The following is a 13,132-nucleotide window of genomic DNA, read 5'->3' as shown; positions in this document are numbered from 1 at the left end:
AGTATTCGATATCAGAGCGGCCATGGGTGGACCGGGTACTGCAATCAGAGGCCTACGCAAACACATACGCTCCCCAATTCTGGCATATCCCTTGTGAGACGACATGGAGAGAGAATGGAGGGCCTAAACTCATTCCCGACAACAGCATGGTATGAGGACAAGGTCGCCCTAAGTCAAGGCGCAAATGGATGAGACCAACCGTCCTGCGAGCAAATGCGGCCTCTGTCACCAGCAGGGTCACAACAAGAGATCGTGTCCCTCTAGATCGACCGGGCACTAATTTTTTATTTTTTCTGTTATCTAGAGTGATGTAGTAGAATAGTACGTTGATTGTATTTCTACATTTCAAATGATTGTAACAGTTGGATTTTTAGATTGAAGTATGAGATTTGAAATTCTGTATTTTGTTATCGCTTATATGTAATTTTTACTTTTTAATTGTTGGATTATAACTGTTTATGAACAGATACCATGGACACCCGAGATAGGACACCCGGACCCACCGACCCTTCTGTCCTTACACTACAGGACACACATCGTAGCGTTGACATTTGTCCACGTTTGACTCATTTCGTTCAAAATAAATTGTGGATGTGGAGGTGGTGGATGTGGAGGAGGAGGGTGGTGGAGGTGGTGGAGGATGTGGAGGAGGAGGGTGATGGTGGTGGTGGATGTGGAGGAGGAGGGTGGTGGTGGTGGTGGATGTGGAGGAGGAGGGTGATGGTGGTGGTGGATGTGGAGGAGGAGGGTGGTGGAGGATGTGGAGGAGGAGGGTGGTGGTGTTGGTGGATGTGGAGAGGGTGGTGGATGTGGAAGGGGGCTGCACTGGCTGCTGTTGGGGGCCTGCTGTTGCTGCCTTCCGCCAGCAGATAAAACGCTGACTGAGGCAGCGTTTTATGCTAAGGTGTAAAACGCTGACTCAGTCAGCGTTTTTCTCTGTTATGGATACAAGAAAAACGCTGACTGAGTCAACGTTTTACTGTATTTCCATTTTTTTTTTTAAAAATTTGTATTTCACATAATACGAAATTTTATAAAAAAAAATAATAACCAAAGTAAAACACTGACCGAGGCAGCGTTTTATGTCATAAGCTCAGTTTCGTAAATAGTTTGGCCACGCGTCTAGATTGGTAAATTGTTTGCCAATTAAGTTTACTTTCGTAAAAAATCCAGTTTTCTTCAAGATAAACATAATTTGTTTATGTAGTGGTATTTCTGTAAATAAATCATTATTTATGGGACCCCATTTAATAAAGTTGTTGATTTATTTATAGAAATGTCACTCAATAAACTCTTTTTTGTTTATCATGAAGATAAACTAGTATATTTTCCATGTGAGAAAATGTCATTAAATTTAAAATTTTGATGAAAAAATGTAGAGAAAATACTCAGCACAAGTTATCTCCATGATAAACAAAAAAAAAATGTTTGTCTGGTGGCATTCATGTAAATAAATCAACACCTTTTATTAAATGCGGATTCCAGTGATATTGATTCGTTTAAATAATACTAAGCTGATTAGAATATTTTGTTGTTTTATTTATAGAAATGCTACTAGACAAACGAATTTTGTTTTTCACCGAGATAAATTAGGGCTTCTTAAAAAAATGTATGTTTTTTTAATTTTTAATAACATGTCAATAAGACCCAGATCCTAGAGGATGGGAATTGAGGAAAATGAGTTGAGACTGCTGAAAACAAGTGAGTTGACTTGATGTCATTGTTTAGGAAAATAATGTACTATTCAAGGTCTTTGTTTCCATTACTCTTAATTTTGATTTTGATTTTGAACCTACTTTTGTTTTTGGGGTATGAATCCTACTCAATATACTACAGTATATCCCCAACACTTGTTGATTCACCTCAAAAATTGGAAACAGATCCAATTAAGGCTTTAATCAGCCGTTTAGATTCCCAAAGGTCAACTCCTACAGTCCAGGAAAATGCAGCTAAAACCCTTCTTCATAGATTATTGCCTTCTCACTCTTCTTCCTTCATTTTCCAGATTATTTCAAAGGTATTATCTTTCTTCTTTTTTTTTAAAAAAAAAAAATTATTTCGAAGGTATCATCTTTCCTACTAATATCTGTTCGTTTGACATGCATCAAGTTTTCATCTTAATTACATATATATTTATGGGTTTTTCATAATATTTAATTATGTTGATTGTTGGTTGAACTATCTTGTTGTTATGTTACAGTAGCTTTTAGGAAGTTTGCTTCATTCACATCATATTTGACATTAGTCTTTCTTGTAAAAAAAAAAAAAAAAAAAAAAAAAAAAAAAGACACTAGTCTTTTATGCGCGCGATACGTGCAAGATTTAAATTTACTAAAGAATTATTTTTTGTAAAGAACATAAAGTAATAGATATATAGATAGTTTATAGAAATATAGGTAAATAATGTTTTTTCAATATTAATGTCTACTGTATTTATTTTTCTGATTCAAAGTATTAACTCATTAATATCCTTTTTTTTATCAAGATTGATGAAACATTTGATTTTTTTTTTTTTTTTTTTGTCCCCCAACTTACCTTCTAAAGTTTGATTGGATGATTGGAATCTTAATCATAATACGGCAAATGCAAGTTTATGTGCCTGGTAAACGATTTTTTGTGGTGACATTTCTGTAAATATATTGAAAAAGCAGGATCATTTTTTCATTACTTTTGGTGAGCTGTGCACTTGCATTTAGATAATTACACTTATACCCCTCAACTAGTACATGAAAAGATGCATGTATGCCTCCACCGGTACTTGAAACGACGATTTATATGAGAAATTAAGTGATCAAAATATTAAAATAACATTAATCGACTTAAAGGGCAACCCAAATAGGCTTTGTATTGTGAGACGGAGGAAGTAGAGATTTACATTGGTATTGATCAATTTAAGTTTTATTAATCTCTTGAGCATTGTACCTGATATGTATCAACTCATAAATTTTTGTAGAGTACATTATTAATCTTATGGATACCACAATCTTCCTTTTGATTCTGTATACTGCGAGATTGTTGCATAATAGTTTCATTCGCAGTTTGGCAGTTTGTATGTGGTTTGTGTATAGCTTTATGTGTGTGTGAATGTGTGATTGATGTTGTTTTTATGTAACTAAGATTTATAACAGTCTGTAACTCATACGAGTATTTCAAATTTGCAATAGCAGATAAACAGGTTGTATTAACATAAATGCATAAACTTATTTTCGTGTACTAGGATGTTTGTGGCGGGGACAGTTGCTTCTGGATTGAAAATTGCAACAGATCGAGCTGTCATGGACCACAGATAGTGTATGTAAAACAAGAACTGTCATATCACATACTACCCCTATATCTGAATTGGCATGAAATGTAAATGTGGTTAGTCATATTTCAGAATAAAGGGCACCACAGCAGTGGAAATAGCATCCGGCCTTCACTGGTACTTGAAGTATTTGTGTGGTGCACATATTTCTTGGGAGAAGACTGGAGGAGTTCAAATGGGTTCTATCCCAGAACCAGGATCACTTCCTTTTGTAAAAGAAGGGGGCTTGGTCATGAAACGTCCTGTTCCGTTGAATTATCATCAAAATGTTTTTACTTCAAGTTGTGAGTGTTATTCTCCTGCCCATGGCTTTCATTTCTTTCGCTTTCTGCTGCTATTTTCATCCTCACTAAATCTGCAATGTTGTTTACACGCCACTGATATGAAACAGCAATTTATGGTGCTGGTTTAAAGTGTCGTTATTGAATTTTCTTTGGATACAAATGGATGATGTCAGGGGTAACTTGGAGTCCCTTAAAGGGCCTAAATGTCTGAACAGATAATGTAAGCTACTAAGCTGGATGTGATCGATATTATCTGAATTGTAAACTCAAATGTCTATCTATATTTTTCATCCTTTGTTTCTCCTCCTAATCATCCTTTTCTATTGTATTTTATTCTGCAACATCCTAAACAATAACGCAATACATGTACTTTTGATTTTTGCTTGCCTATGATTGGCATTCTGATTGTACCATATTGGTCATTTTTGACACTTTGTGCTAATAGTTTTCAGTTCCTCACTTTCACCTTCTTCAATATTGTTCAATACTTTGATTCTTTTATTGGTTTATAATTGACATTTTTGTATTGCAGATTCCTATGTTTGGTGGGATTGGCAAAGATGGGAGAGAGAGATTGACTGGATGGCTCTTCAAGGAATTAACCTGCCTTTAGCTTTTACTGGGCAAGAGGCCATTTGGCAGAAAGTCTTTGCTGTGAGTGCATGATAATCTTATTGTATCTGACGATTTTTAGTCCATCCTTAGAAAGCATTTACTAAGCTGTGTATATGCCTTATGCATGCATAATCAAGCCAACTCTTCGGAGAAGGTTGCAACTAAACTGGAGCTTTCTCACCTGATATTAAGATGCACAACTGCCCATGTAACCAACTCGCCTGATAAGTAGGAAAAAGTTTGGGTTGTTGGTTACTGTGCTCCTGATTGTTTCACACTTCTCTACTAAGGACTTTGACCGTCAATTTACAGTCACTAAGCTAAACTCCAATGAACTATGATTATAGGACAAACAGCACTTGAAACTGTTTCGAGTCATTGAAATCTTTGCTCTAATGTTGTAAACCATGTTAGCCATTTCTGCATCCTGAGGAGAGTTAAATTGAATATGATTAACACATATTTGTAATAGATGATTTTTTTTCCTTTTCCACCTGTTCTGGTTTCAGGACTTCAATATCAGTAAAGAAGATCTCAATAATTTCTTTGGTGGGCCTGCCTTCCTTTCATGGGCACGCATGGGAAACCTACATGGGTCAGTACATAATTAATGCATCTCATTGTCATCTCTCTTAATGCATACCAACTATAAAGGTTAAAGTAGAGCTCTGTGAATCTTTGACATCTACGCTTTGATTGGATTGAAGGAAAGGGAGGGAAAAGAAGGGAAGGGAAGGGAAATAGAGGGATGGATAATCTTTCATTTGGATAACAAATGAGGAAGAAGGGAAGATAAATGGAGGGATTAAATTGTAAGAAATTGATCTCTCGAACAATGGAGAAATTTGGACCAAAAACTCATCATTCCTCCCTCCCCCTACCTCCCCTTGTTCTCCTTTCCATTTCTCTTTCCAAAGCTAGAGTGTTAATTATATATTGTTCAAGTTAGATATATTCTATTGAGAATGCTCTGCAACTCTACACTATTTTCAAGGTTTCTGTCCTATATCTAACTTATCCATTAAATTATAACTTGTACCTTTTTTACTCTCAAGTAGAATGCCTTCTTTGCTCTGTGTGAGTGAATTGTTGCATAACTTGCATTATGGTCTATCACAATTTTGTGCTATTAATGAACTGCTAATTTAGATACAAACATTTCTTCGTGATCATTAAATAGATCAGGGTTGGAGGAAATTTTCCTCATAATACATGAACATTCTTTAGGAAGAAGTGAAGAACAACTAAATTCATGTAGCATACACAACTGCACAAGAATGATATTTGAGATATTGTGCATAGGGCTTTGTACAACATTTTGTTCTTGTTGGATAGATAACTGATGGTGCATTTTGTTCTTAATAGGTTATAATTATAACTTCTTCTCTAACAGCCAAATTTCTGTCCTGTAACAGCTGGGACGGACCATTATCACAAAATTGGCTGGATCAGCAGTTGGCCTTACAGAAGCAGATATTAACTCGTATGTTGGAGCTAGGAATGACCCCAGGTATATTTGGATTAATCCCATATGTTATTATAACCAACCAAAATTTGAGAGAAAAGTATTACACTGACATTTCATAAACTTGTATAGTTGTATGTTAATGTAAGTTTTGTTTACTTTTAGTAAAATTTAAGATTGATCTAATTCTAATATTTCCTTGTGTCAGTATTGCCTTCATTCTCTGGACATGTACCTGCAGCCCTTAGAAAAGCTTTCCCTTCTTCAAAAATAACCAGGCTGGGGAAGTGGTATGTCACTTTTCTTGCTACTTTTCCATATATTATATGCAAGCTTTTGTTGATATGTTCTTTAGTAATATATCTGCTGATTGTGCATTTACCTACGTCTGGATGGCTGTTAGCCACCTTTTATAATATGCTATGAGTTAGCATAGCTTCGGACTGAATTTAGAGATTAAATGAGAAGAATTAGGGAAGAAGATGAGGAATTGAGGATGATTGAATGGAAAAACAGCAAATCTGGAGGATAAGTATAAGCATTCAAGAGGCTTGTTCTCTTCCATATAGTAAAACAATCTCTGAATTCACTTTAAAGCTGTGCTAATCGCCTCTACACTTCCACCAGTGTCTGCAATGATCAAAATGTTTAATGAAACGCTTAATGGTTACATTAGTTTGATAGAAGATATGTTATTAATTGTTAAGTGAATGAATTGGATAATAATTTTGTATCCTGCTCTTGATTTTTTTTCCAGGAAATCTGTTAGTGGTGACGCCAGATGGTGCTGTACCTTCCTTTTAGATCCTTCTGATCCATTATTTGTAAAGCTTGGTGAGGCCTTTATTAAGAAGCAAATTAAAGGTGAGTTGTCTCTAATGCACATTAACAAGTAGTGTAATCGTATGATGCTCCCTTGTGTATAACCTAACAATTGTGTGAATATAATACGAAGTACATTTATAGGAAGAATGAGATAAATAAAATCGTATTTTTTCTTGTGGAAATTATCATCTGTTAGTTTTAAACCTTTAATTCAAAAGTGAATTTGGATTGCTGCTTGATTGTTTAGGTCAGGCTTAGGATTATTCTAAGAAATTCAAAACCTTAATCAAATAATCAGGATTTAGAGTTTGATAAGTTTTCTGCCTTGCTCCATATGAAAAAAATTAATAACACTGTAAGAGTTATCTTTCAGATTTAGCAAAGGTTGAATGTAATCAAATGTACTGTTGAACAAGCTTGCTGTATTTTTTTATAACAGTTTTATTCTTGGAACTGATCTGTTGCTATCTTTGTCATTAAACAGAGTATGGAGATGTGACTGACATATACAACTGGTAAGTGAATGGTCAATTTTATTTATTTATTTATTTTTAAGCTCAGTAAATCTATGACGAACTGTGCTTTATAACTGATATACTAGGTAGTACATCTAGTCCTTTCCTATCAACATTTGTGTAGACATTAGTTGCTTGAGTAGGTAGCATCAGTCTTGCATTTTTTTTCCCCCTGCTGTATAACTCTTTTTTTAGTGTAGATTCCGTGTGCTATTCATGGCAAAGAGTTTATGCCACAAACCACCTTGTGTCATAGGAACATCTGTTCAGTGCAATTGTTGATCTTATTAATTTGGTTACTGTAAATTTATGATTGTTACACAGACACACACACACACACTTATCAGATGATTGTGGGCAACTTTTTAGTTAACTTTTCATGTTATATTATTCAGCATTATTCTGCTGGTTCATATTTGCTTTTCTAATGTTTTAGCATGGACAGTGACACATTCAATGAAAACCTTCCACCCACTGATGATCCGACTTATCTGTCATCACTTGGGGCTGCTGTTTATGAAGCAATGGCCAAAGGTGATAAGCATGCTGTGTGGCTTATGCAGGCAATTACCTATTTCTTTCTCCCATTTCTTATATTCCCTGTTTTTCCGGGCCCTCATAGCCCTTTTTAATGTCTGGTTGCCTGGTTGGTATTGTATGATAGCTAAAAGTATACCAGACGTCCAGACTTCAATAATAGAAAAACATTTAGCAACATGATTTGGAGATTGATTTGTTTTGAAACATAATGCACATAATAAATACTTTGATAATATTTAGTCCTCCATGTAAATATCAGTTCTCATATAAATATGGTTGTATGGGTTCTCACATATGGACTTATTCTCAGTTTCTCACCTACTAGCATAGTTCAGTAAAGTTACTTTGAACAAGGATGAGTTTAGCATGGAGTTTCTGAGTTTTCAAGAAAGATGTCTAACATGTAGGAGGATACATTTTGGCCTCTTTGTAAGTTAACTGGAAACTCGAGAGTAGTTGGAACAAGCAAGGAACTGTGGTCTAGAGGAACTTAATTAAGAGTCTGCTCCTAGGAAGTTAGTTCAAGTCATGACTTTCATGCACCTAAATTTTTTATTTGAGAATTTGTTTCCTCATTGTTATCTAAGTTGTCAATCCCGTCAATTGATAATCAATAAACAGAATGTTAGTAACTTGAGTTTGATGAGGAATGGCTCGAGTTAGTAATAGGATTGTGACTGAGTTGATGTACATTTATTATGAAGAGTTTGATTCAAATTGCATGTAGTTGAGATTTTCCGCTTCCTATTGGGCATAGGAAGTTTCCTTGTATAATTCTCTCTTGCATTGATTCAAATCTGGCATTTACTTTCAAGTTTCCACAAATTGTAGACAATTTTAATACAATTCAGTCTCCTCTTGTTACTTCATCCAGATAGCAGTTGTTCATGGCATGTTAGCCTTCATATCCAATCCCAGGAAATTCGAGCTGAGTATTTATGTTCTTTTGGAAAAAGAGAAGAATAGGGGACTGAAGATGGTGATGAGTGCAACTAGCAAGTGACTGGTCTATAAACTCTATATGAGCTTGTCATTTAACTGATTCATCATGAAGTCTAAAAAGGACTATATATAAACCAAGTGCTGAAACCCGACATACGGTTTGCTATCATTTACTATATAATTGTATGTTTGCATATAAAATTTCAAATCAACAAAGACTCTATATTTGTTCATATAGTGCAGGCTTAACCTATCTATTCTGCTAGTAATTGTGCAATCCCTTTGCTCTTTTTTTTTTTTTTTTTTTAAAAAAAAAAAAACTTTTTGTTGTAGGGATGGCTCTTCTATTCACTTTCAAATATTTGGAAGCAGCCTCAAATGGAAGTATGTTTATGAGTCTTGATTTGAGTTCATGAATTTTCTTTCTGGATATTTACTCAAGCTGTTGCTCCTTACTTTTCGAATACTTTGTTGAATCAAACAGAAAGATTTTTGCATGCTGTCTCTTTGCTGTGAATTTTGACACCTTTCTTCAATCTAGGCTCTTCTTCATTCTGTCCCAAAAGGGAAGATGATAGTTCTTCATCTATTTGCAGATGTAAAGCCCATATGGGAAAAGTCTTCTCAATTCTATGGCACTCCTTATATCTGGTAACCTTTTTTACTAGGCAAGTCATCATCAATCAGTGAACTGCATTAAATCTTTGTTAATTTCTGTAATTTTTCGTTAGCAGGTGCATGCTTCACAACTTTGGTGGAAATATGGATATGTATGGTTTACTGGACTCCATATCTTCTGGGCCGGTTAATGCTCGAAGTAGCAAAAATTCAACAATTGTATGATTTCTATTATCATAAACTCAGCTTTACTGACTATAAAAGTTTGTGTGTCCTGATATTCATATCTTGTTACATGATGCACCTAGGTTGGTGTTGGTATGTGCATGGAAGGAATAGAGCAGAATCCAGTTATGTATGAACTCATGTCTGAAATGGCTTATCGAAATGAAAAGGTCGAACTTGTGGTAGGTGAATAGATGTAATTCCTATGTACTTACAGATAATGTGTTTTTATAACTTCCAGATCTCAAATGCCCAAGGACACTTAGGTTGTGTCTAGGGATTCATCTTAGATTACAAAATTTGAAGCAAATATACTCTGATCCCCAATTCTAGGACAGGGTCTCTGTATTCAGAAATTGAGCCTTGAACGGACACTTGAATATGTACCCATATTCGATGCTTGTACCTGTTGTAATTATAATTTTGTGTTAATTCTTTTCTGCTGCTGAAGGTAATTTTTCTTTGATCTCACCATAACAGCCATGTTTGATGAGTAAGTCATCCTACAGGCAACCCTCACATAGAAATATAGTACCAAACCCAAATTATAAATTGAAGATTTCTGTCATAAATATTACTTAGAGAACTATAGCATTTATCTTTCTAATACTGGAAACCCTCATATGATACAATAAAAATCTGTTATTTTGCATTTCTTCTGATGCTGTCTTGTCCTCACATCGATCTCATCTCAAAACTTGTACGTCGAATTGATTGCATAATTCCTGCTGGGAATCCTCAATTTTAACACCTCTCTTTGAAAGGATGTTGAATAAGCATCTTTCACTTGTTGTCCTCGTTTTTCGGATAGATTTCCAGTCATATATATCCCCAGAATTCAGGACTTTTGCCCTCAGAGATGGTTCTGAATTTATATACTATTTGTTTGTGGTATTTTTTTCTAAAAAACTTTTGTTTAACTGATTATTATTTTCACACAGGAATGGATTAAAACTTACTCTCGTAGGCGCTACGGTAAAGCTATTCATCAACTAGAGACTGCTTGGGAAATTCTCTACCACACCATTTACAACTGTACAGATATGATTGGAGTAAGTCATTTGTTCTTTATACCTGTTAGTGTAGCTGGTTTCTGTACAAAGGTTCATGCAACAATGATTCAGCATTTCACAGTATTCGTCTTAATGTGCAGATCGAATATGAATCAGAACATCTAATGCTAATGTGATGTAATGCTTATCAGTGTTGAGATGATTTCATACTCCTTTTACAATAGTTGATATTTGGCATGTTTTCAACCTTTTTCCATTGTTCAGGATCACACAATGGATTATATTGTTAAGTTTCCTGATTGGGATCCTGTAAACAACGCGACACTAGATGTCACCAGAGAATATGAGAAAGAAAATCTTCTCATCTTACACAAAAGTATGAGGCAAGTTTTTGCTTGAGTCACCGCGTTCCTTGCCATCGCCGCATATCTGGTATCCAACTGAGGAAGTAATTACAGCTTTACATCTGTTTCTTGATGCAGGGAAGTACCTTGTTGGAAGTCTTACTTTCAGGTTTACTTCTATCAGAATTTTTCTTTTTTTTTGTCCGGTCACTTGTCCTATAATTCTGAAATATATACGAAATGTTGAAACCCATTGTAGCCCACTTGTGAGTGTCCCACATTGGAAAAAGAGGAGAGGTGGTTCTACTTTATAAGGTAGAGGAGTTACTCCTATTATTGCCAATTGGTTATAGTATGGAAGCTCCAAAGGCTTGATTGTGAACCAAACTCCCCTCCTCCTTGTTCGGGTTGCCCAAGCCCATTTCATATTGTTTCGAAATTTATCATGGGGCTTTGTCAAGCCACTGGTTAAGGGGCCTGGACACTCACAAGTGAGGGGGAGTGCTGAAAAAATGTATCTTTGTTTGCTTTTTTATTTTTATTTTTATAATGAATTGAAATTCTATTTAATGACTAAATTGATTTTTACTAATTAAAACTTATTTTTGCCAATTGAAATTGACTTTATTTTATTAATTAAAACTGATTATACTGATTCACTGACACTAGTATCTTTTGTTACATGAGGACATAGTCATTGGTTTTGTGATTTTTACTGACTTGTATTGAATGAAACTTATTTTTCTTGGTTTAAACTGATTTTAACTTAAATAGATCTTTTTCTAACTGAGTATTTTTTTTTTATTTATTTTTTTTACAATTGAGCTTAGCAGAGATTAAGGGTCTAAAATTTAGGCTGGTAAAAGTAATCTTGAGTTGCAGAATTTTCAACATAAAAATTGTGGAATTACTTGGCAACATACTCCGGAGTAACTTTTTTCTCTATCTTAAACGATAGATACATCAGTATTATCTGTAGAACTGAAATGCTTTGTACAGAAACCGATTTTCTAGACTAATTATAGTAGAAATGGGATTACAGTTGCATACTTGCATAATATAAACTTGGCTGATTGGTTCGTCCAACATCAGGTACGATTTGGTTGATTTAACTCGGCAAGTACTTTCAAAGCTAGGAAATGATGTATACCTGAAAGCAGTGACTGCCTTTCAGCGCAAAGATTTAAAAGCATTAGATTTTCACAGCCAGAAATTCATTCAGATCATCAAAGACATTGACGAAGTTGTTGCTACTGATGACAATTTTCTTCTTGGGACTTGGCTAGATAGTGCAAAAAGAATGGCTACAAATCCTGAAGAGATGAGGCAGGTCAGATATAATCTTCATTTTGTTGTGACACAATAAGAGTAAGATGATGATACAAGTCCTCCAACCTATGATCCATGACCATAAGTGTTGAAAATCGGACCTCCATGGTATGGTGAGACCTAAACTCCTGTTTTTAATGCAATTGGCTTTTGTTGCAGTATGAGTGGAACGCGAGGACTCAAGTTACTATGTGGTTTGATACGACAGAAAACCATCAAAGCAAGGTCCATGATTATGGTAAAATCTACTATTCCTAGTAATTGTCATTATTTTTGTTGTTACAGTAAGTATTTTCCCTTGGACTCTTGGAGGGCACAACCCCTATGACTCTTTAAAAGGAGTGATACTGAAAGTCTCAGTTTAAGAAATGTCGTGTAATAATCAGATACCGGATACCCCCTCCCCCTTAACCTCAAGGTTTGGAGGTGGAAGCTCAATGGTAGAATCCCCACTTCATACTCTCCTACAAGTTATGTTTAATACTATATTGGTTGTGTGGGCTTATTCTCTTCATCTTCAATTGCTCTGTAGCCTGTAGGCGCCAACGTTTTGTTGACTGTTGGTGTCATTTATAACTAAACAAAGGTATACTATCACTAGTTAGTGTGCTCTTTTAGCTAGCAAATTCTGGAGCGGACTATTGGAAGACTATCATTATCCTCGTGCAGCAACATATTTTGATCATCTCAGAAAAGCCCTGAAAGATAATGAGACCTTTGAGATTGATGTATGGAGAAGAAATTGGATATCGTATTCAAACAAATGGCAATCTGATACGAAGATCTATCCTCTTAAGGCTCGAGGAGATACACTTTCTGTATCTAAGAAAATGTATGAAAAATACTTCAGCTAGGGACTTTAGCTTTATAAACAATTTTGGCTGCTGAGCACCTGTCATTCTGTCAAAGGCGAGTACATTCAGACTTTCAGAGATGCACAGCAGTTTGTTTCTTTTATTTTTCTGTAAACAATTTTGTTGTGAAATTGCATTTTGCAGTCTTGAGAATATTTATATTTAATGTTTGGTCTTTTTTTAATTATCTTTTCAATTTGAATCTTTCCTAGAATAGAATGGTAAAAAAGTATAAAATGCTGCAGAGAATTTCCTACTA

General features: G+C 35.1%; 1 pseudogene; it reads left to right on the top strand.

Moving 5' to 3' along the window:
- The first annotated feature begins 1,674 nt into the window (after positions 1-1,674).
- Positions 1,675-13,032, top strand: LOC110705697 (annotated as a pseudogene).
- The last annotated feature ends 100 nt before the right edge of the window (positions 13,033-13,132 follow it).

Source organism: Chenopodium quinoa, unplaced genomic scaffold (assembly GCF_001683475.1).
Source record: "Chenopodium quinoa cultivar QQ74 unplaced genomic scaffold, ASM168347v1, whole genome shotgun sequence".
Lineage (NCBI taxonomy): Eukaryota > Viridiplantae > Streptophyta > Magnoliopsida > Caryophyllales > Amaranthaceae > Chenopodium > Chenopodium quinoa.
Note: the sequence above shows the minus strand (reverse complement) of the source record. Positions and strands in the feature narration are given on the sequence as shown.